At 39.1% G+C, this 27,387-nt stretch overlaps 1 protein-coding gene across 1 annotated transcript in view; it reads left to right on the top strand.

Moving 5' to 3' along the window:
• The window catches only part of clybl (citrate lyase beta like), a 68,534-nt gene that overhangs the window by 12,575 nt on the left and 28,572 nt on the right, over positions 1-27,387 (top strand). The gene's annotated exons all lie outside the window — the stretch shown is intronic.

Raw genomic sequence — 27,387 nt, 5'->3', positions numbered from 1 at the left:
TAGTGGAAGCTGTTAAAAACTAAATGTATCAGTAAATCATGATCAGCATGTTTTTGATTGATTAAAAGCCAAATTATAGGTCATTTCAATCTCTTTTGATTGCCATGACTCGTTTTAACCTACTTACAACTGATTTAACTCTACCGAAGCATATATTGTACAGATGACTGACAGTTTCTCACACAGACTCTGTTTGGTTCTTGCTGTTTAGCCCATGTACCATTAATTGGGTAGCAGTCAAAGTTGTGTGTGGGCAGGATATTACTTCCAGGTTTGGAGTTAGCTCCTCTGTCAAAAGGCCAGAGTTTTTTGGAGGCCTGTTAAATTCATAGAGATTTGGATTCAGTTAACAACTCAGAAACCTGTAGGAGTAGATTTGTGTCACTGGGACTGAGCGGTTATTAACAGGGAATGATATATCTTGTCTCATCACGTCTTCCTCTGCCACGATCATGTTTAGGTCTTCTCACGGCACCAAGGTTGGCTCATTGCCATGGTGATGGTCGGCTAGTTCCAGCGCGATGAGGTGTAATTTACCCAGCATTTCCTGTCTGATACACAGCAAACTAATGAGTAAGAGGCCTGCTTTTATAGCAAAGTGTTGCTAACTGGGCACAGCAGGGGGGATTGAGTGTGTGTGGTGTATGTGTTAGCGCTGTTCCCTGTATCATTTTGCGCTAGGAAGCTTATGTGTATGTATGCCTATATGTGAAAGTATCTGTAAGGGTCAGTGTTGTGGCCACATGGCTGCAGTTCTTTGATTAACCCCTCGGTGTCAGTGTTGACAGTGGGTCTTCTTATGAGAAAGTCTTTTAGAGAAGCTTCTGAGTTTTACTCTATTAGAAGGTGAAGCTTTATCTCATGAATTTCCCTCATTAAATAGTCACACACTGTCACTAAGTGACTGCCCAGAAAACCTGATTTGGAACATTAAGAACTATGTCTCGAGATAAAATTCTGGCAGGGGCCCTTTTCCTCATATGAAAAAGTACCTGATTACCAAGAAAACAAATATTATAAATAATATGTACTAATAATAATATCAAAACCAGAAGCGATATTAGTGGTGAAACAGTGAAGCTAAAATTAAACTATCAAAAAGAGTTCAAACTAGAGCTGCTTTGTATGCCCGTAACAGCCAGTCAAGTTGCAGTTTACATTCATGTCTGCAAAAAAACAGTGTCCCAATCAAGTGTGAATGTAGCATTGTGGCATCAAATACCTTTAGATGTCTGATATTTTGCTCTACGTCACAAACTAATTATTGAGTTTTGGTATAAATATGTTTAGTAGCATCACGGTGAGCTTTGACCACACGTTTTTTAATCTGATCATAAGTTTGTCGAGTTTGAACCTTTTTTTCTATCATATGTAATGAAGTTTACTCTGGTATTCCTGAGTGTATTCTCAAGAAGGTGTGCTACTCTATATGATTCATAGAAAATTTAAAATTTAACAACACTTAAAGCTAAGCCTTCGGGTGAAAGTAGTAGATAACTTATTCTTCTTTCTGAATTTTAAAAAATAAGGTAAGAAAAATATGATTTATTTTGGTGGGAAGCAAAGAGTTTTTGGTATTTTGCAGAATTTCAAACTTGGAAATTTTGGTTTTATAACTCATCAAATCCCTGGCACCAGCACTGGTTGCAGACAGGCAGCCTCCTGTTAGCACTACACTTCATTAGAACCAGGTTTCAGTGGTACCACACACGTTCAAACAGCAGGACCATCTCCCCAGCATCAAAGGATATTTTATACAAAGGCTTGTCTCTGTGTCTGTCTTCCTATCACTGTCTGCTAATGATGCATGCTGCACACATTTAAACATTGATACCTTCCCTTTTTACACTCTCAAACTCTTAAAGCCAGATTTCACTTCTCTTTCTCTGTCTTTTTGGCTCGCTTTTTCTCTCTTGGTGTCTTTCTCTCTCTCGCTCTCTCCCTCTCTGCCGTTCGTGGTGTTTGTTTGGCTGCTGGGTTTTGTTTGTTTATTGTTTCCAGATGGCAGACGCAGACTTCATTTGTGTGGCTTTCAAGTTCCCAGAGAGCTTTTTACTGCCTTGGCTCAAGCGCTTATCCTGTTTCCTCTAGCCAGGCTTTATGATGGGCCCTTTTATATGTAGCAACTGGAAACAACTGTCACTACCAGTCTACGTCGTTGGAGATGGGGAGAAAGCCTGGAGAAACTTTCTTGCTTATCATGGGAACATCTTCATTACCCGGAGAACAATGGAACGTCAGATGAGGACAATGTTTTGTTTTTTTTTCTGAGAGGGCTAAATTTTCTAGTGTCATAAAATTAGAAAGAGTACACTTGATGTTGTTAAGATACAGTGCACAAAATGAGAGTAGGGCAGCATGCTTATAATAGTGATGAAGCTGGTAGTGTTTTTTTTTTTTCCTTTTTCCAGGACCTCGCTGAGTCTAGTCTGGGCATCATTAAGCGCTGTGACATCACTTATTTACAGGAACCCAGGAGGGCAACTTGCCCAGTAAATGTGGGGGAGGACCAGTGCATGTCTTTACTCATCGGATGCGGTTTTAAGACGGGGCAGTAATCAAAGCTCTCGGCTATATAAAACCCACCCCTTCTCCTTAAGGAGGCCTTTTCTTCTGGCTGCTGCTGAATGGGTGATTACCTTGGCATACCAACCTGCCTAATCCCATTTCTAGTAGTGATTTAACAGAGTATAAATGGACAAAGCATTGTGTTTACTCACCTACCCCACAAAAGCTTGTCTCTGCGAGGAAATATAAAAATCTTTGGCCTGTTATTGTTTTGGGCTATTGTCAAGAAAGTCGGGCAAGCAGTCATATTTCCTGAAATAAACACCATTATTTGGCAGATTCTGGGAAGCCAGCTGTTTTGCTGTTCCATTCTTCACCCACTAAAAGTGGTAGCACGTGTCTCTGATGATGTAATCGCTAATCGCAGGATAAGTCCTCCGTTTGTTTACGATCAGCAAAGTCCACGGTGACTGCCAAGGTAGAAGTAGCGTTGACATATACTGTAGGTTGCAAATGGCAGCACAGTCATTTTACTGACCCACTTGTGACCCTGCACAAGGGGATCTGAGCTAAAGTGTGAGGGGATCCGACTTTAATGTTCACATAATCAGTGGTGTTTGTGTTTTACCACCGCTGAGCGCCTGGCTGGCCAGCTAATCTCATCAGGGTTTGGGCTGTGGTGCTGGGGTTAGGGAGAGGACAGTCTAGCACGACCCATATCTCTGTGCCAGGAAGGCTACAACACTCCGGCTCTACTGTGCCGTACCATCAGAATTTACTACGAGGCCCTTTGCCAGAGGGTTTACTACTGAACTGTCTGGCTCAACAAGATAATGCCTCTACTAATGCCCTCTAAAGACACAGACACTCTCACATAGGGTTTGCTTTACAGCACACCAGAACCCTTACTATTAGCACATGCTCATGTTGTGGAGCAAAAACAAACATTGCGGGCAAAACAATTATACAAATAAACAATGTTTAAAAAGTCAGAAGAGACACTTTTACCTTTTGATTTGACAAGGTTGGAACAGTCTTATCACACTGGCAGTGGCAGTGTTTTCCATTCAAGATGTCCTAATTGAGTGAATAATATCCATCCATCCCTTTTCTTCCACTTATCCATTTAAAGGGTGCGGGGCAGCTATTTAAACCTATGATCAAACTATCTCGGCTGCTGTAAATGGAAGCTACTAAGAAGAAAACAAACTGTTGGATCAAATAAATAAAGTGATGGCTTTTTGCATCAGAATAATGCACCAACATGTAAAGAGTGCTGATTTTTTGTTTTCTTTTGTTAGCAGGATTGTTTAAAAAGTTCATGTTATGGAGGGATTTTTATGAAACTTTTACCAGAATCATCAACTGGCTTTTATTTTATTTTTTTAAATCTTCTGGTTAATTCTGAAAACCATGTGCTTTGTTATTGCATGTTCTCATCTGTTTAGCCTTCGGCTGTCTATAAAAATGCTTTCTCTCGAAATCTCCGACCTACTTGCACGCAGCTTTTTACCATTTTAGTTTTCCATATGCTGACATTTGATTACATAACAGGTGAGACTAAGTTAACAGTGACATCATTTGAGTACGCTTTATATAAAACAACCCAGGATAATGGCATCTCTGACTATTGCTATAAAAAGTCATCATGACTAAACATGTACCAGGTGACCGGCCCTCAGGCTGGGCATAAGGGTAGGGTTTGGTTGAAGTCCACTCTTTTTTTTTTTAAAGAATTTTTGTCTATTTGGAAAGCGCAAATAGAAAATCTATGTTGCTTCTTGCTAAAACAGAAATCGGCCACAACCCGTGACGAGGCACAACTAATCTGATGGATGAAAGGAAAAAAAAGTAGGTCATTTCACCTAAGTTCACCTAATAAACAAGTATCTTGTGGTACAACACACTTGTCACAGATTAAATGTGGAGTATCAACAATGCCCCTCTCATTTAAGAGAAAATAAGCATTTCTTCTTGATGTTCTTGATTATAAAAGATTAGTGGGAGGACCCTGCCTTGTGGAATTGTCCTTAAAAATGACTTGTAATAGTTTACTGTTTAGACATAAAAATTCCAGTTTTAGACCCTTCTTAATATTGTCGCATAAGACTAAAAGGTCTTACAGTATGTATTAAAGTTTGCTTGAAATGGCCTATTGCATACATTGTTGTTTTAGTCAACTGACTCCGTTGCAATCACTTTTCTGCACCCGTGAGAGGTCAGAAACCTGCTCGGTCCTCTCCCTCAGTGCACCATCCAACCACAACATACACACACCCACACTCCAACATGTGCACGCGCACACACAGGAAACAAATCAGCAGCTGGCTGTTTGATGGTCTAATTTAAACCAGTAGTTATTTTTGAGTCAGCTTCAATCCTCTGACATCTCTGCAATTGTGTGGATTGACACAAGGGCATAATAAAGGTAGTTCCTTTATGCGAGGCATGGATAGGTTTCCTGTTTTGATGTTAAGACATATTTCTAAATATTTAGTTTTCCATTTTATTGCAGGGCTAGTTATTGATGTAGCGGCCAGAAATAGCAGCACCACCCCTTTGCGAGCACCTCTCCATCCACACTTCACGTTTACGAACGTTTCATCTGCCTCGCTCAGCTCCGAGTAAAGTTCACAGCTAGTATCAATTCACACCAAAGCTAAACCTACCACAGTGATTAAAAACATAAGAGGAAATCTGCACACCCACCTATGCTTACTTACAAAACTATCTTACAGTAAGACATGTGGGTTCAAAAGAAATATTTGTTTTTCACCCCGTAGTGAGGAGAACTGCATACTGAGGCATCAGCATCATCCATCTTTGAACAGGCTGGATAATACTTCAATTTACAATAATTAATGCAGGATACTCAGACATCCATCTGAGAACACGTGTTCAGATCAAACAAACCATTTAGGCGAGTTAAAATTCTCGCCCAGCCTAATTATCACCTAATAGTTGATGTGACAACAAACAAGTAATTATCTCTTCTTCTGTTAGTCTAACCCAGAAAAGGAGATACCTCTGTGTATGGCAATAAAGGGTTAATGTGTATGAAATTTAATCCTGGGTGCTAAATGCTTTAAATAGATTTTAGCATAACTCTGCCCTCAAACTCACAATTTTAGTTGGCAGACAGCCTCGTTTCTGATCAGTCGATCAGTTATTCAATCAGTCGATCAGTCAGTCGAGTTTTTTTTTTTTTTTTAAACAAAAGACAAAGCAAAACAAAACAAAAAAAAAACGCTCCTTGATGTGAAATGTTAAAGACTTGAATGCAGACTTGCACACATAGACACACAAACACAAGCAGCATGGTATATTAGCTTAGCTTTGAAGTGCATGGATTGACAAAGAGACTCCCTCCAATCAAAGGATTACAAACTCCAGTGGAAAAAAAAACAAAAAAACGTGATGCACAAAAGGTGGCCTATGTTCTGTCTGTTTGTGTTTGTCTAAAAGAAAGTCTGTTATGAATTTGTAGTTTGTGTATCTACTTTTGATCTAAATGTACCACATGATGCCTGTTCTTTAAATAACAGAGTTTGTTAAAGATGTCCTACCAGCTTAAGCTCTGGTGTACAAAAGAAGTGTTTGCTGTTGGGCTATATTTTGCATGAATGGTGGATGATGCACCGAATTAAATGGCAGTATAGGCCAGACCACGAGCAAATTGCCATGCCTTTTAGTCCCATCTTCGCTGATGCGGTACTTCCTCAGGCTTTTGTCTTCAGTTTGGGGCACAGCTGTCAGGCTAGGTGCTATCCACGCTCCCCTCCCAAAAACCTCAGTCCACGCGCCACTGCACCCCAAACGCTAAATAGGAGCATTAGACACACCATGTTAAGGGCTGCTGGTGTTTGAGCTGTGGCTTTGGGTGCTTGTCTTGTCCCACGGCCAGAGACATGTGCATTATCACACAGGCACACTCACAGCTGCACACCACACTGCAAAAGTTATCCTTTGCTCCAGATCCCACCATAAAATAATAGATTTATTCAGTTGTGTTAAATGTCCATTGTCCTGTTGCTGACTTCTGTTGTGTCTGTGTGTTGGCCATTGACTGCACTCTGTCCTTTACTTTTTCCCACCCAGCTACAGATCTGCACAGTGAAAACACCCACAAGGCCTATCTACCAATGTGTAGTGTTGCAGATTTTGATTATGCACCACTGGCATCACACCTCAGCAGGATATATCCAAACATGAAAATTAATTCACAGCTAAATGCTACTATATGCAGTCCGAGAGGGAGGGGAAAAGGAGAAATCAAACACAGGTTTACACAAGTGAACAGCCCCAGCATTAAAGAGCCAGCATTAAGGAGCCTAAAGGCAGGCAGAGAATGCAGTGTTCATTAATGTGCAAAGCAAACGAAACCTTACTCCCCCACCCGTCACCACACAAAACAACACATGCATGCAAACATGGATACACGCACATGCGATGGTTGTTTCGGAAGAGGGAAGAGCCGTTTAATTTGGGGGAATTTCAACTTGTGTGAAACACTGACCTAAATAAAACAAATGTAAAATACTTCTCCAGCTGCTTAAAAATCAGGTTAATGAAGAAGAAGAATAAAATCAGCATAATGAGCTGAAATTGTAAACAGAGTCTCACTCACAGGAGAGCTCCATTGATCAGTGTAAAATGAGAAAGTTTGGAGAAGCTGCGTGCTGTGTTTATATTGCAAACTTTTGGGGATTTCAAATACCAAGCAAATGTTTTAACTTATAACATTTATTTAAAAGTCACACCGCTCTCACATTCATGCATTTTATTTGGCTGAAGGTATTCTATTGGGATGACTTTAAGCTGCACCTATAACTTCCATTCAGGCTGTCTGTTATGAACTTAAGCATGAAAGTACTTGTGCATGACTTTGTCTCAGAGCAATGCAAATGGAATTGCCCCCTGATGGTTTGGAATGCACCCAGCTGGCCTTTAAAAGGTGATAATTGGAAAATACAGGATGAAGCCACAGTCAAAGTAGGGACCTTGTGTTGGACTGGGTTAGCCACTGCAAAGATGGAGAAGAAAGGAACAAAAGAGATGTACAAGGAAATATAAATGGGAAGAAATACATTAATTTGGTTTTATTCTTTGGATTGTGAAGCCAGAATGCACTTTAAAGTGGAGGAATACTTGCTGTTCCTTCTTTAGGAGGCCTTGTTAAATACTATATTTGCTGTAGTATTTAACACACAGTATTTGAAGTGAATTCTCTGTTCCACAACTAGGAGGTGTGAACTAAAGATGTCACTGATATTTGTTACTATGCTAATGACTAAAATGCTACATTTTGAAAAGGAAGAATATAGCCTCTGACTTGGCTTTATGTTTTTGGATGAGGACGATAGGCATTTGTCATTTGCACATTTTCTTACTGAATCTGCCATAGTGAAGATTTGGCATAGAATATGATTTTAATATGGAATTCCACCAACAGGATTTAGAAAGATTGATCACAAACCTGCTGAATGATATTGTTCTAGTTCCTGGGGAAGACAGAAACTATTGAAACCCAGGCCACCAAGTTTCTCAGGTGGAAGCGGCAGTACCACAAGTGGTGGTGACGTGTCATTTTGCAGTGTTACTTAAAAGGAAAAAAATCAATTGCCCTAAACATTTTAAATTCACGGAGGTTTATCTTGCTGTAATACATTAAATCTCTGAGATCATCAGGATGGCAGTAACAAAATTTGTCACACAGGTACATCATAAGCTGCAAACACACTGGAGAGGTTTAGTCATTGCACTTGGTTTTGAAGCTGATGGCTGATCAATTTAATATATTCCAGCTGCCTGGAATATCTAAAATTTAAGACAAGAATAATGAATGAGTCAAGCTGTGTGTCATCATGCTGAAATGAGTCATCATTTCTGCCAGAAGCTCTGGTTGAGTGAAATATGGCTACCTGGTTATATGTCAGTCAACGGTATTTCTGACTCTCATTGGTAGTTACTTCAGTCTTTTGCCTCGAAGTTGAGAAAAGCGTTTCTTATCCACGTCCATCGCCAGCAGTTATTGTGCACATAGTCGCTTGAATTCATGGACCTTCTGTTTTGTCTTTTCACCAGTTGCTGCAAATCACCTCCAAGTTTATGGTGTAGCTTTAGCCCCCCTGAAGGTTGTCTGTATCACTGTAAGATGGTATAATGTTACCTAGCAACCAATGACCAACATAGTGTTTTTGCAACTACAACAACTTCTAAAAGTATTGTATTATTTTTAATTTGGCAACAATGGCATCACATTTTTATCCACAAATCATGACTTATGAATGATGCTTTATGATCATCATGTTGCCTAGCAACCATCTAATGCACTAAAATGACAGACTAAACAATACTGTAGCATGGCTATGTAGTAGTAAAAGTAAAACTGTTAATGCACATAGGACCCACCTGTTTGTGATTTAAATAGGCCACACCATGAAAACCATGAAAATGGAGGAGAAATGGGAGAAATTTGTCTTTCTGGCAGAAAACCTTTCACAAGTGCTAAAAGTTGTGAAACCCAAACCATGAAATTTTACTAAACCTAGTAAATTTAACCATACCAAAGAAACAAAACCATGTGTTTACCACCTCTGCCACCAACCAAAACCCCACTGCACTTGCAAAAAGACACCACATATCACTAACCACTTTGTTTTACGCTTTCATTTTCTAAATACCATGATGTCTTTCTGTTGATGTATTTTGTTATTTATTTATGACAAAGTATTGCATAGGACAGAAGTTTTTATCCACTTTGACAAAATGACCGTAGAGCATTTTTGAAAAGTCACTTTTATTGTTTGGCTTCTTTTTAATCTTCATTTATTGATCTGTTTTAATATTTTCAGTTATTTATTTGTTGGCAATTTAAATACACAGTACCGGTTTATGAGCACTGTTTTTGTGATTTTTCATGTAGTAAACTCAACTCATGGAACACGCTCAGGTTTCACACTTTTCTGTAGATGCTCAAAGTGTATGTGAAGAAAAGCTTTATTTCTCAGCAGTGCACAAAGTCTTACATGGTGTGGGATCTTAGTCTGATTTAAAACTGCTGTAGTATAGAACCCATCGCCCAATGCAAGGAAACATTCAAAAATGTTGCCTATAATAGTTGTCTAAAGAAGGCTTCAGTTAACTCATTAAATTTAATATGCCATTTTTCCATTACATTTTTGTTATTTGTAATCAATTCACAGGAGCATGCGGGAATTAATTGTGGAATCTGCTATGGGGAAGTTAAAATACACGTCTTTACTAATTCATAAAACCTGACACAGCATTCTTTTACTTCTCAGGAAGGAAGTGGAGTGGGAAGGTCAGGGGGGGCGATACAGGAGCTCTTCCTTTTTCAAAGCATCATTCAAAGCATTTCTTCACTCCTCGTTATGTTAGCCTAACCTAGTGTAAGCTTGTACATCCGGTCTCCATTACTGTGTTCTTTTCTAAGAGAATGACGGTGATAAGGCTCTTTTGAAATCCTGTTTTACTGGGACCCAAAGGAAGGAAAAAGCCTGAAACCAATACCGAAGTGAATACTTGGCCAGGTTTTTTTTTTTTTTTTTTTTTTTTTCAGATTTCTGAGCTTAAAGTAGAATTTTTCATAAGTCAGAATTTCCATTAAAATATTTTTGTATCTTTGAAATACATTTCTGAATCTTAACTTCACCAGGAATTGGATAAATAATAAGAGTTAACTCGGCCTTGTGAAATGACCATATATCTGTGGATTTATAAAGATTTCCATATCATAACATTTGTGGAACACTTTGATCTTTAGGCAGCAGTCCAATCAAAACAGCACGTCAGTCCTCATGCCCTGTGTCAATCAACAGACATTTCCAGTAACAACATGCCAACACCCATTCTGCACTGATCAGGAAACTTTTGCTAACTCCAAATGGAATCTTCTTAATGGCTTCCTGTACCTGACGCCTGCTATTGCTCGATTTCAGCATTAGATCTGTTTTACTATGCTCACAACTTTCAAGCTTGGCATTACGTTTCTTTTGTGTTCAGAAATCACCAATAATAATATGTCTGTCCCGTTTGTAGCAACTGAAAATAAAATAAATTCATAATTATAATAAAGGTCAATCAAATGGACCAATATGGCAAGGCCACGATGATCCACTTGGTAAAATAAATCCGCTTGGCATCTTTCTTGGCCTTAAGACAACAATTCTGATGGCTAAAGATCCAAACGGGACACAAAAAAAAAAAAAAAAAAAAAAAAAAAAAGAAATCACCAATAATAATACTGTCACTGAAGCACTGGGTCCCAGATTTGCTTTCATAGTCAGAACGTCATTCTTAGACTGGATTTAACCAGGATAGTCATTGATATCCTAAGATAATATCATGATGCATTGCAGCTATTATGTACTAGTTATGAGAAAAGTCCTAATTATGTGATTTTTTTTTTCTTTCGGCATCTTATATTAATATGTTTGGCATTACTTCTTCTAATTGCAAAAGTAAATTAAATCCCTAATATATATCCCTTTTAGGCACATTCATATGTTACAGCTGGGTAAAAGCAGAAGCGACTTTTGGGTGTTGAGCATTCATCAAAGTTACTGGGATACCACCACTACTTCTGTCCTAAACATTGCATGTATTTCGGCAGTTTGTTTTCTCAATAATTCAGTAACTAAAATACATTTTGATTTGTAAAACAAACTCTAAAGACCCAACAGTAATTGTAAGTGTAGAATTTATAAAATGAAGCAGCCAAAGAATATTACTTTTTTCATTAGGTTGCCCTGGGTAAGGTCTATTGAATTTCCTAAAAACAGCTGGAAGACGTGAGCTTTTTTTTGAAACCTTTCAATTAAATATGTTGTTATGGTCACACCAAATAAATTGGAATGAGATGTTGATTGGTCCTGGGACTTGTTACTGGGCTAATAGACATTAGCATCATGTGGTTAAAGTACAGCTTTTTGGCCACATGCAGTTTTGATTGTTGCAGTATTAGTCAAATTGTACATTTTTGTGTTGTTGAAATAGGATCTCATTTCCTTGTTGGATTTCTCTCATTTCAGTTGTTTGAGAGTGATTCAAGTCAAAAATCCATCTGATGGCCTTTGTGAGCCACACTCAGAGATAAACTTCGAAATATGAGGGAAAAAATTATGGCCTTTAGCAGAAAATGAAAAAACATTTTTTTCAATGACATGAAGTTTGGCAGAAACCTTTATTTTCTTGGGATTATCATTAGCAAGATACGTAACATGATTTTGACCTCATGTGATGTGATCACACGATATTTGTATTTGTTAAATTATGATAGGATATTTGCATGGAAGTTTTTCTCTTTTTTTTCTTTCTGCAATCCACACATGGCAGATTAGCATGCAATCACCTCAGCATCAATTACAAAAGTGGATGTTTTTGTCACTGCTTTTGACACATTGGCTTATATGAAACTGGGCAGCAGTGACTGGTGACTCGTCCAACTTGTCCAGCTTCAAAAGTGTCACTGGTCATGGTCCTTGCTGCAAATAAAGGCTGTTTTAAAACTAAAACTTACTGTACAGTGTGAATTAACACACAGCCATGTTTTTAGAAGCTAGCCTTTCTAGTATGATAAATCTGATCAACTAACTAACACCAAGAACAATAAATGCATGTACTATTAGTAACAATATAGTTTAAACCTGAAGTCCTCAACTCAGTTAAAAGGGGATACCCACGTGCTACCAGCTCTGTTATATACTGTTCTAATATACTTTTTTCCTGAGTAAAAAAATGATCACTTTTATATTAAAATGCCTAAAAGACCTGATTTAATATTTTAAGTGAGTTTATAACCTTTATAATATTTAATGTGGTCCTGACACAAGTTGATGATAAACAAAGTGAAAATGTAACTCAGAGTTTAGTTTCCATGATCCTCCCAGTAAGGGAAGGAAGGGGCACTGGTTATTTCCCACCCTCCCTCACACCACACCCTTAATGGAGAAATAGTCCAAGGCTGGGTCTTGATCTTTCCCTGTGACCTTTAACATTGAAACTGGGCTTATGTTAATGTTTTTTTTTTTTTCAAAGCATTGCATCTACTAACACATTATTACTGCTTCAGTTATTGCAAGTATAACAATAGTCTTAGTCCACATTTAGACATATGTCTTTATTCTCTTAAAGAACATTCACAGTATTAGGTCTGGGCGATATGGCCTAAAATTCATATTGCGATATAATTTGAAGCATGTGCGGTAACGATATATATCACGATATATTCTTTTCTTCTGTATAATGTATTTTCCACACTATAAGGCACACTTAAAATCCTTTAATTTTCTCAAAAATCGAGAGTGTGCCTTATGTGTGAATTCTGGTTGTGCTTACTGACCTCGAACCGATTTTGGCGTACAGAAATCTGTTAAAAAATGTTTTAGTACAACTTTGGCAAGCCGCACTGCTTGATGGATTGTCAGAGCATTACGGCTGCCGTAGTGAGGAGCTTCGCGGAGTAATCTGGGTCCAAAACTCCGTTCTCTTCAGGTCCCAAAGTCAAACGAACACTGAGAGTTAAAAACGGTCTAAATTCTTTCATCTTTAATAAAATCATCAGCGTTGCTGCTTTACCAGGTGTAACAATTAAGTTTAACACCCAGGCATCCATGAAAACAGAATTTATTAAATTTAACGGAGTTAGAAGTTAACAGGAAGTTAGCTCACTAGTTTCCACCTAAACATGACATACCATGTTCTGACTGAGAGATTTTTGAAACTAATTAAAACGTACAGCTCTGCTACCACTTCCAAAATAATGAAGACAGAAAACTAAACAGCAGTGGGGTTTGCAGGGTTACTGAAGTTGGACTACCTGGTATATAATGTTGTGCTATGTGATTGCTAGCAACACAGCTATGTTAGCCAGAGATGGGCAGTAAGGCGTTACTGTAATCTGATTACTTTTTTCAAGTAACGAGTAAAGGATTACTATTGCAAAAACGGTAATTAGATTACCGTTACTTTCCCGTAGTAACGCTGCGTTACTGCGTTACTAAAACCGTGATTTTCTTTGCGAGAATGTCTCACGACAGTGACGTAAGCGAGTGCACCGTTAGTGACAAGAGCTGTGTGCAGATCAACAATGGATCACATATCGATTGTGGGAGAGAGTATGAGCGTGCAGCGTTTAAAGCGTGGAAGTACTGACCTTACTTTGAGTTTGATTCCATAAAAAGTGACAAAAACATTAGTGTCCATCGTGCGTGGGAAGAAAACTTCTTTTTACAGCGAAAAAAACCCCTAAACTTCCAAGCAAGCACCGAGTGCGTCCTATGGTTTCTTTATCTTACAAACTGCTGTTTGACATGTAGAGAGTGAAGTGAGTAAAAACTAATGTCTTTGTTATTAGGTACTGATAGACAATATATATTGCCAATTATAGTGTATCAGTTTTCTTAGGTTTTTTAATTTTTTATTTTGTGGAACCAGTTGGTGTGATTGCTAACAAAGTTAGATCTTTCACTAGGTTATTCCCCCAAATGAGTTGAAGATTTTAGAATATCACTCCACCATGAAACGTACATTAAAACACCAAACCAACACTATAATTTAGGGAACCAAGCATGGTACAAAGCAGGAGCACACACAGTGAATGCCGCAGTATAAACGGTGCATTACAAACACAATGCAAAAATCGAAATCAAAGACTTTGTCGGGAAAATCCAAAAAATATGATAAAATAATAATGAAGTATAAGCTGCATCGGTTCTGGGTATGTGGAAAAGAAGTGTGTATATGACTCCTAGTGTTTGCCATAGTTCCTAGGTGATTTAAGGTCTGCACAGCGTGGAATAAATGACTCCCCATATTTTCCACAAGATCGAGACTACCTGCAGAGCCAGCGATAGGTGCTAAGCTAACGGGTGCACTGAGAGCAAAGGGAGACCTACTCTGCCACTTCTTTATAAGGAAGCTGCCATTTTGGCTTTTAGCAGTGCCACATTTAAAAAGAGTAGGGAATCCCCATGGCAAATAGGAAGATTTAATGTAGGTGTGAGCTGAACACTCATTTAAAGATTAAAAAAGGAGAAGAAAAACAAAAACGCAGTTTGGCGTCAGATCGCTACAATATGTAAATAGCGAACAAACCCAATTGTGGTACACAGGGAAATGTGTGTTAATCGCTACCTACTGGGTTTTATGAAAGCCAAACACAGACTTAAATAGACATGCGGAAGGTCCTCAGGTGGAGAGTGTCCTTGATTCATCAGTCCCATCCTCACATCTATGTTGTAGGAATTTTCATGAGGCTCTGTCAGACAGTAAAAGGTTAAAGGAGTTCATCTGGACTACATTCAGCAAAGAAAAAAATTGGATATAAGATGTAATTGGTTTTTTTTTATAACCTTATTTACATTTTCATCCTTTTGTCAACTAGACATTTTAGTATTGTGCTTTATTTATTTTTGTTTTTTAATCTGCATATAATCTACTTTATTTGTAAAATTTACATTATCATACAGTTCTGGTGTGGGGGAATATGGGAACACCATGAAATGAAGGCAGCGTTTGTAGAGCTCTTGCACTTTCATGGGGTTTACTGACTCATCAGTGGCTGTGTTGCGGTGAAAGCCGGTACAAGAATTCTCTCCATGTGGTGCGCAACACCCGCCGAACACAGAGCTCTGACAATCTTACTACCCAGCTTCCTATTTGCATCACAGCTTTTGCTACAGGAAATGTGTTGTTGATTTAATGATGTGGTGGTGTTTTTAGGTCTGTTGTTCGGGAGAAACTGCTGGAATTCACAAGGTTATAAATGAATGTGTGTATTAAATTCGGATACAACTTGCTTTACATTAGCAAATAATTTCATAATAGTTTTGTAGCTAATTTGCAATCTCAAGTTTGATATCCAGTGAAAACAATACTTAAGAAAAATGATTGAAAGAAGTGTATTTCTGGCCCCTGTTTACTTTGTTTCTTGTTTTTATACTTGCCAAAAACTCTAATCACTTACTTAGACAAGCGAGAATCCAGATGTTGTCGTTGAGGGCTGATGCAAAATGTACAGGCATACCTTATTAATGCAGGGTCCCACTGGACCAACTAGAAGGGCTTTCAGCTTACAGTCCTTTTTATGTGGCATGTAGGGAGGGGCTCTGGGATGCTTTGGGGTGTTGTGGCCTATATAATACTTCCATGGTTTTGGCAGTAAGATTTTCAAGAAACTTCCTGGTGTGTCAGGATCAATCAGGCCTAAGCCAGTCTTAATTAAAGGCTCGGAGCTGGGCAGAAGTCGAGGGCAAAAGGCATCCCCGTTGGTTAAAAGAATGAATTGTCTGTCATTACAACACTATGGGGAGTATCAGCTTTATTACTTAAAATTCCTCTTTAAAGAGACTCACCATTCAGGCTTTGACGTGCACAAATTATAATATAGTAGTGCCTCATAAATAGCACAGTCAGATATCATTCTGCCATCTTGTGACTTGATGAAATTGACAGGTTGAACCAATTTCATGTATACAAGAGGATGTCCTGTATGCATATCGTGTGATTTTGGCTTTGGACATTTGACTATGAGAGAATACCAATGTTCACTCTGTTATGAGAAATCTTCATTCAACTCTGGTTACTGCTTACCGTTTCTGTCACAGTGAGAAGTACTTTACTGTCTAAAAGCCCTTCATGTGTAGTCCTTTTTCTCAATGTTTTTTGAAGTATACATATGTTAGGATCTTGACTCTAAAGGTCGAATTTATAGTAAAAGATGTCTTGTTTGCTGAAGCAGATTTATTTATAATAATAAAAAAAGATGCAGTTATTATATTAGACCACTTGGGGGCACAGGCAACTTACAGGGATGGAGCTTGAAGATGGGGTGTGAATGTTGTACATGGGGGGGTTCATTAATTAAATGGAATATGATCCAAAAGACTCAATGCTCTCTCATAACACATCATATCCCACAAGAGAGAAAATAAGGCAAATACCACAGATGTCCCCTTTTTTCCCTTTCCTGTTTTTCTGTGGTTATAGTTTCCTCCAAAGCCAAACGTCAGACAGACAACGCCTTAGTATGTTTTGGTCTCCTGAGTGGATCTTTCCAGTACACCCATCTGTCAGACTTTTTTTTTTTTTTTTTTTTGAGGTCTGAGGAGGGGTATGGGGGTGTAGTTGTGTCTAGGCTCGAGCGGGTAAATGGGTGGGGGCAAGGAACCAGACGCACATATCACATCACAGGCCAAATATCCTAATGCTCTGATCTACCTTCTGATCTACTGTCCCAGTCATATCCATATCCAGGTTCATATCCACCCAGACACACCCCAGGATAAGAGCTTGTATAGTAGGTCTGTTGCTACCATGCTTTCTTTGTAAAGCTAACTCATATAAGTGCTTTCCTGCGTTATTCACTCTGTTCTGCAGCAAAATTAACCAATGCTTTTCCACCTGTAAAGTCGACCAGGTATCATGTCATTAACTTCATCTTCAAATTGTGCGGTTTTATTTTGAAGTTAATTTGAGGTGCTAGTGTTGCTGAGCAGGGACAAGTGTTCTTACCTGCAGAACTGATACCGTTAATGCATTCATATAATGGACGATTATGTAACACTGTTAGCTAAGATGGAAAGTATAGCCACCTTGCCCGCATTAATGCATTCAGGCTCCACGGTGTCATGTGGCTCCAGTGATCCACAGGGCTCAAGATGGCAGTACTGTTTAGCAGTCAGGATATGTGTGTCTGTGTGCTGGTTAGAATATGTGTCTGTGTGCTGCAGTGTTTGTTAGATTAGCTCAGATATGTGTGTCCATATGGTTTGGCGGTGACACATTTGAATCCATCTGGCCTGGTGCCAAATATGTGTAGCTGATGCTGTGCAGTGTGTGGATGTGTTTGTGTGTATATGTGCCACTGTCTTTACGCTGAACCTTTTACCTCACCTTGCCTTGTGGCGTTTGCTTCCAGATAGGCCTATTTAGGTCTTGTGAGATCATATAGCCACAGCATCTATCATGCAGCCAAACGAGGTGGGAGGTGGATTAGTTTGGCCCATGAGATGCTGTCATGGGAAGATGATGTCGTGCATGCTAGCTTCCTTGGTTTCCCATTGGTTGAGAGGCAGCGAAAAAGTAAATGCCAATCAGTGCTACCTTGCCCCATATCTCTCTTTTCTTCCTGTGCTACTGTGACACAAACCTAGTGACATGAGTTGCGGAGAAGGCTCCCCACCTCTCCTCCGCCTCTTTTCTTCCGAGCACTGTAATCCTGACTAAAAAAACGCCCCTCGGAGAACAAGTGTCAGCCTCAGAATAGTGTGTGCTGTCAGCTCCCCCTTTTCCCCCTTCTGGTTCGCATGTTAGAAAGTGTTAATGTTGATCGAGGTGACAATTAACTATGGAGTGATCACAAGTAATGCCGCTCACTCTTAGTGCTGATCACTAAAACGTTAAGTAATTGATCTCGATATGACTGTGACTGGGAAGATGACATAATGAGGCAGTCACTTTGGTGAGTGTCGTGTAAGCTTGTCCACCAGATGTACTTCAAGCCTTTGCATATGCATATTTGAATTACTAATATCAGCAGAGCATCTATAGTTTTGCCTTTGCTTTGAACCTTAATATATACACATATCTATCATATATCTACATGGAATGATTTTCTTGGAAGGAACTAAATTTCCTTTTGAAGCAAACCGTTATACTGGGAAGCACACCTATCTACTGTTGCTTCTACTGAGATGGACCTCTGATGGCTGATTCTGAAGAAAAGAAGAAATATTTTGGGGACACGGCACGAGATACCGATTGCATTTTAGCCCTCGCTGTCAAGTTGTGAAACAGCCTCTAGATATTTGCATTAAATAAATGAGAATGTCTCTCATATCCAGCCCTGTGTGGCCAAAGGTTTACTGTCGCAGATGCATGCTCCATCTGGCCCTCTCCTTAACTGTTCAGGTACACAACCATGGTTGGTGATTATTTTGCATAACATTTGTTAGATGCTTAAAATGGAATATTTCTACTTTAGTATTAGAGTGAAAAAAGATACATTAAAGATGTCCTGTTAGATGGAGCTGTCACAACATTTCCAAATTGAGTCATACCTCTTTGTTTGTCTAGCTTGGGATTTTGGGTAATACAGGGTTGAAAGGGGTCAAGTGTTCCCCCTATCCCAAGCAAACATGGACATGGTGACAGCCGATGCGACAACAAATCTCCACGAGAACTATGCTGTCCTGCCAACATTGTCCCCGCCTCTCCGCTACCAGCACAAACCCCTCACCCCTCAGCCTAGGGCTGTGATCCTGCATAGCCAGTATAATGAAGCCATATAAGCCTGTTATTTGCTGCTTTACGGCTTGTTTTATGAAGGTGAGCTGACAAGCAGCTCCCAGAATGGTTCCTGCCACTTTAACAGACAGCATTACCAAGAGAAAAGGAGCTGTGAGGAGGGAGGGCAGGGCTCACTGGAGAATGTGCTGGGGACCTTTATGTTAGCCCTGCCAGGGCTTTTGATGGGTAGAGGTCTGGCTGCAGGCTATCACTGGTAAATTTTACGTCTTCCATCTTTTGTCAGGGGGACATTATTGACGTTTGACCTATGTTACTATTCCCACCTCCTCTTCACTAATCAATTACCACATCGATCCATTAATCAGACAGGGTGATGGCCAGTGAAAGGGCCCATGGGTATGTGTGAAGAATTGTGGGATAGGCCTCAGGCTATCGTGGAGGAGGGCCTTCATTTGTGGAGTACAGTGTTTAGAGTTTGGCTTAACAAGTAGTGCCAACCGTTGATTTAAAAGAATAAATGTGACTTAATACAGAAGATTTCTTATTCAAATGATGAAATGTCAATGTTTATACATTTGAAAGCTATTTAATAATTTATGCGAACTTGAGCAGATTATGAAAATTGCATTCATTTTGCACTAATCATGGTTTTTATTTTAAATTGAGCCAACCCATCTATTGTCACACACAAATACATGCACACATGGCTTTTTTGTGTTTCATCGTATTGATGGAAAAAAAAGTATTTCATGTACTGGGAAAAACACAGCTTTTTTTCAGCTTAGATGTATTCAGGCTCAAAAGCGTCATCTAGCTTTGTTATTAACGAAGCATTATTTAGTATGACTTATGAAATGCTTGGCCAAATATCAGCCATTACACTGTTGCTCTAAAAACAAGGATCCTTTTGAGCGCAAGCAAACATTTGTGTCCGTCTGACTGTTTCCATGGAGGTTGGGCAGTAGCATAATTGTGTTTAGGACACAAACAGAAACAGATCAGACACACAGACAGCCAACAGATCAAAACGGAAGCTGTGGGAGAGGAATCCACCACGCTTTGATTAGGTTTGGTTTCGGTTTGGTGTGTACAGACTAAAGCCGTCACCCCAGTCTGTCTCTGCCCTTGCCAAGTTGTTTGCCAAAACAGGAAAAGATTTGGGAAAGAAAGTTAGAGAAAAGCCGTGGGCTGTTTCACCCCCCCTCCTCAACACACACACACACACACACACACACGCACACACACACACACACACACACACACACACACACACACACACACTCACACTCAGTCTGACCAAAGTCCAGCCAACTCACCCAGCTCTTGTGGGTTTAGTGAATTGAGAAGACACTTCTTGTGTGGATTTTTCAATTCTTCAACATGTCATTTGGCTGGGAGTGCTATTGTCCCCTGCCCCTTTTCTCCCTGCTCCTTCTGCTGAGACGAGTCGTGTCATCCCCTCGTGATCAGCACTTTTGTTGCTTTTGTTTTTGGCCCTACCTCAGAAGTCCATCTTGTCTTTTATGTCACTGCCTTTCATGCATAAGGGAACAGTTGTGGCCTGTTGTGGGGCTGTTCCACTGCATTTCCACCAGTGGGGTTTCCTTTCATTCTCTTCAAAGTACTACAATGGGGCTCTGAAGGCCTGAATGGCCAATGCAGAGTGCACAATCCTACAGAGCCCGCTCATTTTGTTTTGTCAGAGTCAATAAAAATGCTAAGTTAAAAGCTAACCCCCTTATGCCCTCCTCCAATAGACCAACTTGTTTGACCTTTAAGTCCCCCTCTCAATTAACTTTTAATAATAAATTCATTGATTTAGTTTTTTGTCTTAACACTCATTTCAAGTGGATTATTCTGCATGTGTTTAATGTTGTGTTTTCTTTTACATTCTGTATAACTAATTAATCAAACTCATAGTGTGCATACAGCATGACATTGTTGAATACTGTCTTGAGATTTGAGTCTTTGACAGACAAAGACAATGCGGGGAAGCTGGAGTGATATCTGCCAATCATCACGTAACATTGCAAGCGACTGCAAAATATAAGACCTGTGTCCTTTGCATCGTGGCTTTTTGCTGTCCTGAGATCTAGATTAAGATGTATCTATTCAACCAGTTTTATGTGGTAGGATAAAAAAGAAGAAGAAAAAAGGCTGCTGTCGTCTGTGAGCATTACGATGGAGGCCTTGCATAAAAGCATTGTGGGCCAATTTGTGAGCTGGAAGAAAGCCGGGGACTTTGAGAAGGATTACAGGTAGGCAGACATTGGCTGCTGAAGATAACTGCCATGACTTTGTCCTCATTGTGTAGATTAAGGCATAAAACCCAAACTAATGAGATTGGAAAGGGGAGAAGATGTGAACGGGAGGATGTGTAAGGTGAGGGACATTGTTACTGGAAATAGCTTTTAAAAGAAAAGCAAGAAAGATGTAGCATGAGCGATGTTATAATCTGACATTTTCAATCTCTGCTGCAAACACATGAAGGTTTCTTTAGTTGAATGAGTGAAGACTTGGGTTAAAGAAGGTTTTTTTTTTTTAGATGTAAAATTAAATAATCTTTATGATGGCAGTGGAACAGCACATGATTGAGGGGATGTGGATTATTCAGAGCAAAATGAATGAAACAAATCCTATCCCTTGCAAAGTACAGTCAATACAGACGTCAGCAACAAAATGCTAGCGTGGCCAGTAAGCCATTGTCTCTCCTGCTTCTCTTGGTAAAAGAGAGACTAGCCCCCAGTAAATTCTGAAACCCCCAGCTGATCTATACTGGAGGGGAACGGATTGCTCATCCTGAGCTCCAACTTGCTAGAGGGCAAGCAAAGAAAGCAGGGGGCACAAAAGTAGTAGAAAAGTGTTTGATTCTTTCCTCTCCCTGTCTTGGGTGTCTCTGGTTAATTTTTCAACATTTCTCTGCCATCCAGTTGTGTCCTCAGTCCTGAGGCAGTGTGAAAAACAGAAAACAAAAAACCATGCACATACAGCATCATGCTGAGAGGAGGACCATGTGCGGGGAATGCTTCAGCTCTTTCATTCTGAAAAAACAAAAAGTGTCAGACAGGCAGGTGGACATGAAGGTAGGTAAATATTGATGACTTTTTGACCATTTTATTTCCCACCCGCAGACAGCTTTCTGCAGACAGAGGGCTTGTTGATGCTTCAGTAACATTGATTTCCTCCCTACTCTTTATTCATCTTTAGTTTCACCAAATTTAATCTTGAATCTTAAACGCCACAGACCTCGGAATGTAGTTTGCATATTAAAAAGTAGCTGATTATTGTGGGGTAGAAACACAGATCTTTAATTTTGTGCATTTTAGACACAGCTTCTGCCTGCACCACCATGCTGGAGATAATTGTAGAAATCTACATATTGAGAGGGAGGCTGTCACTGGCGTCTGTTTTGGAGTGGGCCTCTTGTTATCTCCTGTAATTCATGCAGTTGGATGAATATGACCACCTGAATTAGGCTATTATGCTGCCATGTGGAGGGCAGTAGAGTTACAAGAAACTGTGATCATCATGTCATGATAATGAAGCAATTACTACAGAGTATCCGGAATACAATATTGAATGCCAGAGTACAATAAACAGTGCTTTGAAACTGTTATGTCACACACATGTCTTATGACAAATTGATTATTAATCATGGTCTACAGTAGTATGCAGTTAAACCAGCAAGAACATAAAGTAAAAAATTGTAATGATAAAGTTAAAGAACACTGTTGTGTCCCAAGTTTGACCAACCCCCACACACACGCAGATACAAAAAGGTTAAAGAAAAATTTGATTAAATGAAATTAAAATACTGGATTTTTAGTATTGTTAAAAACAAATGTATTCATTGTAAATACCATAAAGACTAACATAAGGTGTCTAAGCGTTGAGATTTTTGATCTCAATGACTCGAAAACCTGTGTATTTGTGTATATTTTTTCATACATGTACAAGTTTTATTGCAATAGTGCATCCCCATACCACTACAGATACACTGATAAAAGTCCATCTCGTCTTTAGCCCACCTTTCAAAAAGCAATTCCACATTTTGTTTTATTCAATAAGCCTATATTATCCAAGAAACAACATTTCTCCCAGAAACACTTCATTTGTTGTCTGTCAGACTTACAAATGTTTGCTCATCGGTGGACTTTTGTCCATTCTAAAGAACAAGCAGGGAGGATATTTGTGGAAAGCTGTTCTTACAATGTTTGTGGTTTATTGTATTCATATTTTACACAATTCTTTCCAACTTTTTTGGGGGAAAATGTTTTATAGAATTGAAAGATAATTTTTTTTTAATTTAAAATATAAATTATGTAGCAATAAGCTCGTCTATAACAAACAAGGCCTTTCCTGCTCAGTGAAACTATTAGTAACTACTACTAGTAGTATAGCTTGAGATTGCCATCCTTGACAGTAGGGTCTACACTTTCCCAACCTCAGCAGATGTTTGTATCCATATCTTGACTGCTTCTCTCTCCTCTGAGTAACTGTGATCATTCCCACAGCAGCAGGCTTTGTCACTTAAACATGCAATACCACCCAAAGCTGTGGTGAACTTTCATGTGTTCACAGGACCCCCAAATGCCAGAAGCAGAATCTGAAACAGAACACAAACTCCTCAACGGTCTAAACAAGTTGGCGGAAGTGTGAAATCGTTACAAAGTTTGACATTTCTTAGTGACATGCCTGTTACCTTGAGAGATTGAGAGACACATTGATGCACCTGCCTGGATTAAATAACAGGGGATTTCAGAGATAAGGACATGAATATGGTGAACGTGTACAGTAGTCAGAGTGGGGTAGATAAGATGTGTAGTTCAAGGATTTGTGGTTCAAGGTGGATTTATTGTAGTTGGAGTCTACAAAGATTCTGACAGTGAGTGTCACATCATCAGAGGCTAGTCTGTTTGAGTTGAAGATCAGTTGGTTGTTCTGTACTTGTGAACAGCTTTGTCCAAGACACTGTCTGGTGTTGACGAAAGACACAAATCTGCATGTAAAATACTAATTGACAAGTTACTGTTAGATGGCTGGTCCAAACATAGTATACCATAGTCGGGGTTTGTACCCATGTACAGTCTGACACTGAGCTTACCACCCTTTTTACTGCATTCTACCCACCACCCCCACCTCTTTAGTGCCGCCAGGCCTGTGTCTGTTGCTGCCTCTCTAATAAGAAACATTCGCACCCAGCACCATATAACCCACTAACATATCGCTACCTCTGATCTAAGACCAGTAAACACAGTCAATGAGGCAAGCCTCAACCACTTTACAGCTGCTATATGGTCACATAGCCCTGAGTTGTCATAACCCCTCATGTAAAAAACCAGAAAGTAAAAAAGGAGTACAGGGGAAAACAGCACTCTAGGGACTCTTTAAATATGTAGAATGCAAATATATCATGCATTGATCTAATAATGTGGAAATATCAAACAGATGTTGTATGATGTAAACAGAAATCTAGAAGTTATGTGTGCATTTGGTTAGGATGTTCAGATTCCCATTTGTCGGAGCTCTCCTTCATTCGCTGTTGTGGTTGCTTGACTATATAAGCAGTTCCTTTAGGTTTTCATGAAAACTTTAATGCAAGTTAAATGCATGTTTAATGCAAACAACCACACTCACCATCTTTAATCCCAATGCCAAAACAGCAAATTAAATTAAGTTCACCATTTTCCGTCAATGACCAATTACAATGTGAAAAATTAACTTTTTGGTTGTAACTGAGCAGAAAGTTAATCTTTATATGTTACTGGATTTACCTGCTGCTTCTGTCTTCTCCTATATCATCTATAAACACTGGTGACCTGATGCCACTGGAAGCTATTGACGCTCATGCCATTGCACTGGCTCCACTATGTTTTACAGATGATGTTGTATTCTTCAATGATGAGCTTTTACAGATCTTCTGTATGCGTTTTCTTCTTCCCATCATTCTGGTACATTTTGAATTTAGGGTAAAGATGGAGAATGTTTTTCACCTGGCTGGAAGTCAGTCCTGCCAGTTACTGACCAAAAAGCTCCCAGGAGTGGTCGATACTAGCAGCTAGTATCGACCACTCCTGGGAGCTTTTTGGTCAATTTTATCAAGAACATCTTATAATAGGATCACTATAAGTGCAACGTTTGTGAACATTCAGACTACACCCATTATGAAAATATTATTTTTAAACTCCATATGTATCATATATCATATCAAATCATACGAAGAGTTATTAGCACATTAAAATTTAACAGAAGCGTAAATACCCTGTCTAATCAATGAGTCAGGGCAGAGCTATGGATGTAGCTGCACTAGTCACTGTCTTCCACATGTAGATTTTCCTTTGCACCTGGGCGTCCTTCTTATTCTTAATCATATAAACTACAACACCTGTAGGTGTATGCTGCCCACTTCAGCACTGGAGGAATTGCAGACCGGGTACATATGTGGCCTAAGGTATCCACTGTAATGAAAAAGTACAGTAGCGAATTCAGAAAGAGTATTTTAACTTTAATCTTGACTTTCAGTTTGATTAAAACTAAATGAATTTAAAGTTTCTAGACTGTAATTATCATGACTGTGTCATTAACGTGTTGGTAAAATGCAGTGCTTAACAAATTTGTCATGAATAACAAGAAAACACAAATAATTTATAAATCTGTCAAAAACCTGTTTACAGATTTAAAAAAATACAGTTATTTATTGGTCAAATAAACTAAATTCACAGTTTTGTATCCAAATTTGAGCTGTTACAGTGAGAAGTCAGAAATTAATCAAGCATGACATCCAACCAAAGTATTTTTTCTGATCAGGAAATGAACTGTAGTTTGGCCACTTAATCAAAAAATAATAATTTATCATTTTTTGTCTTTTTTTTGTTGTCTTTTTTCAGTAAATTGATTGGATATCTACTGTAATTATACCTTAGCATTTAAAATATTTTGATTAAAGGGTTACACACATTATAAAAACAAACACAAACATTTGTTAGTTACCAATATTGTTAATTTAGGGCGGCTGTGTCATAAACCTTACTCTGGGTGGTGGTCTAATAAATTAGTTATGCACTGTGTATCCTGTGAGAATCAGCTTTGTGGCAGTTCCCACTTTGTTATGTGTCTCCAGAGCCACATTTTGGCATTACAAAGCCAGCCACTCAAGTGTTGCAATGCAAAATGACCTCAAACTTGATTTTATTGTGCAAGGTGCTATTTCTGCATGCTGAGTGTCAGTAGATGCCACATATAAATATAAGAACTTTTCACATTCATGGCATTTCACACAGTCTTTTTCAGCGTGTATATTGCTCATGTTCACATCATGATGCCGATGAAAAAGTGATTTATCGATTGGTACTTAGTATAGCGTTGTAACAGTTCCCCTGGTGCAGTGTGCACAGAATAGACTCATTTCATTTTGAGACTCGCCTGGATTCTTGGACCCGCTGTCTTTCTTTCTAGTTTCAGTGCTGCTGTTTTTCATCTCTTTCTCACCAGTTTTTGGTCCTTTAGATTTAAGTTCCTAAACGTATTGTGAGCTGTACCCATTTTAACGGGTCTACAATTTGCATGGGGTTGGCCGTAGTTCTCCCTTCAAACTTTGTCCCCAAGCCTTTTGTAAACACACTCAATGCCTGGAAGCACTAAAATGCTGGAAGCATTTTAAATTGGTTTTAACTGCCTGCTACAACTGCAACATCTCAGTGTAGATTAGGCCTTATTGGGACTGGAGGGCATGTGGAAGCGTAGTTGACAGGATTAAGTGGCTATTGAAGTCACTTTAGCTCCTTTAGAGAGCGAGAAACATGAAAAGAGAATAACTCAGCCCCTCTTTACAGAAGGGATATCCCCTCACTTGCTTTCTTTCTTTCTTTTGCCCTCCTCAGGCAAAGAAAGACACCAATCTACCAATAGGATCCTCAGACTTCTGATACCCAGAAAGAGTACAGCAATGTTAAAAGGTGTTTTCAGGAACCTTTCCATAGTTGCAGGAGCTGATGAATGTAGTACCCTATTATTTCTGTGTCTGCGCAGCAGATCCTAGGTCCTATTGTAGTTTTTAGAACTCTGTTTTTGGAGCTCCTGCTGTCAGTGTCTCATAAGAGCTATAAGAGGAATTTTTAGTGACATAGGCTTTCGTGATGGGTACAGATATAAATACAGCATTGGCAACTACAATTAAAAACAGTGTAAACAACTTCTTTCTCAACAGAGAAATGAACTGACAGTGACTCCCAGGCTTTGAGCCTGTGTGCACACAATTACTTTTGGGTTTTCATTCACACAGAATCGATTTATTTGAATATCACATTATCTCCACAAGAGGGCAAACCATATTAATGAGAGACATAAATATTTATTTATACAGAATGAACATCCGGTGCCCTGAGAGAACTCTGCTGTAAGAAAACATGAAACAACAATTGTTTTCATTAATGCAAAATGGGCAATACTCAGGAAGTGCTCAAATCCTCATGGATCTGTGCTTCATGAAGTTTCCCCCCAAGCTTCTCATAAGGTTTAATAAATATCTATTCAGTCAGCACAGATCAGGTTCCACAGTTTCGACCATATACCGTCAGTCTTTCTGGAGCTCAGCTGGGTTTTGAACTC

This window comes from Haplochromis burtoni, unplaced genomic scaffold (genome assembly GCF_018398535.1).
Source record: "Haplochromis burtoni strain Fernald_Lab_line unplaced genomic scaffold, NCSU_Asbu1 Contig_75, whole genome shotgun sequence".
NCBI lineage: Eukaryota > Metazoa > Chordata > Actinopteri > Cichliformes > Cichlidae > Haplochromis > Haplochromis burtoni.
Note: the sequence above shows the minus strand (reverse complement) of the source record. Positions and strands in the feature narration are given on the sequence as shown.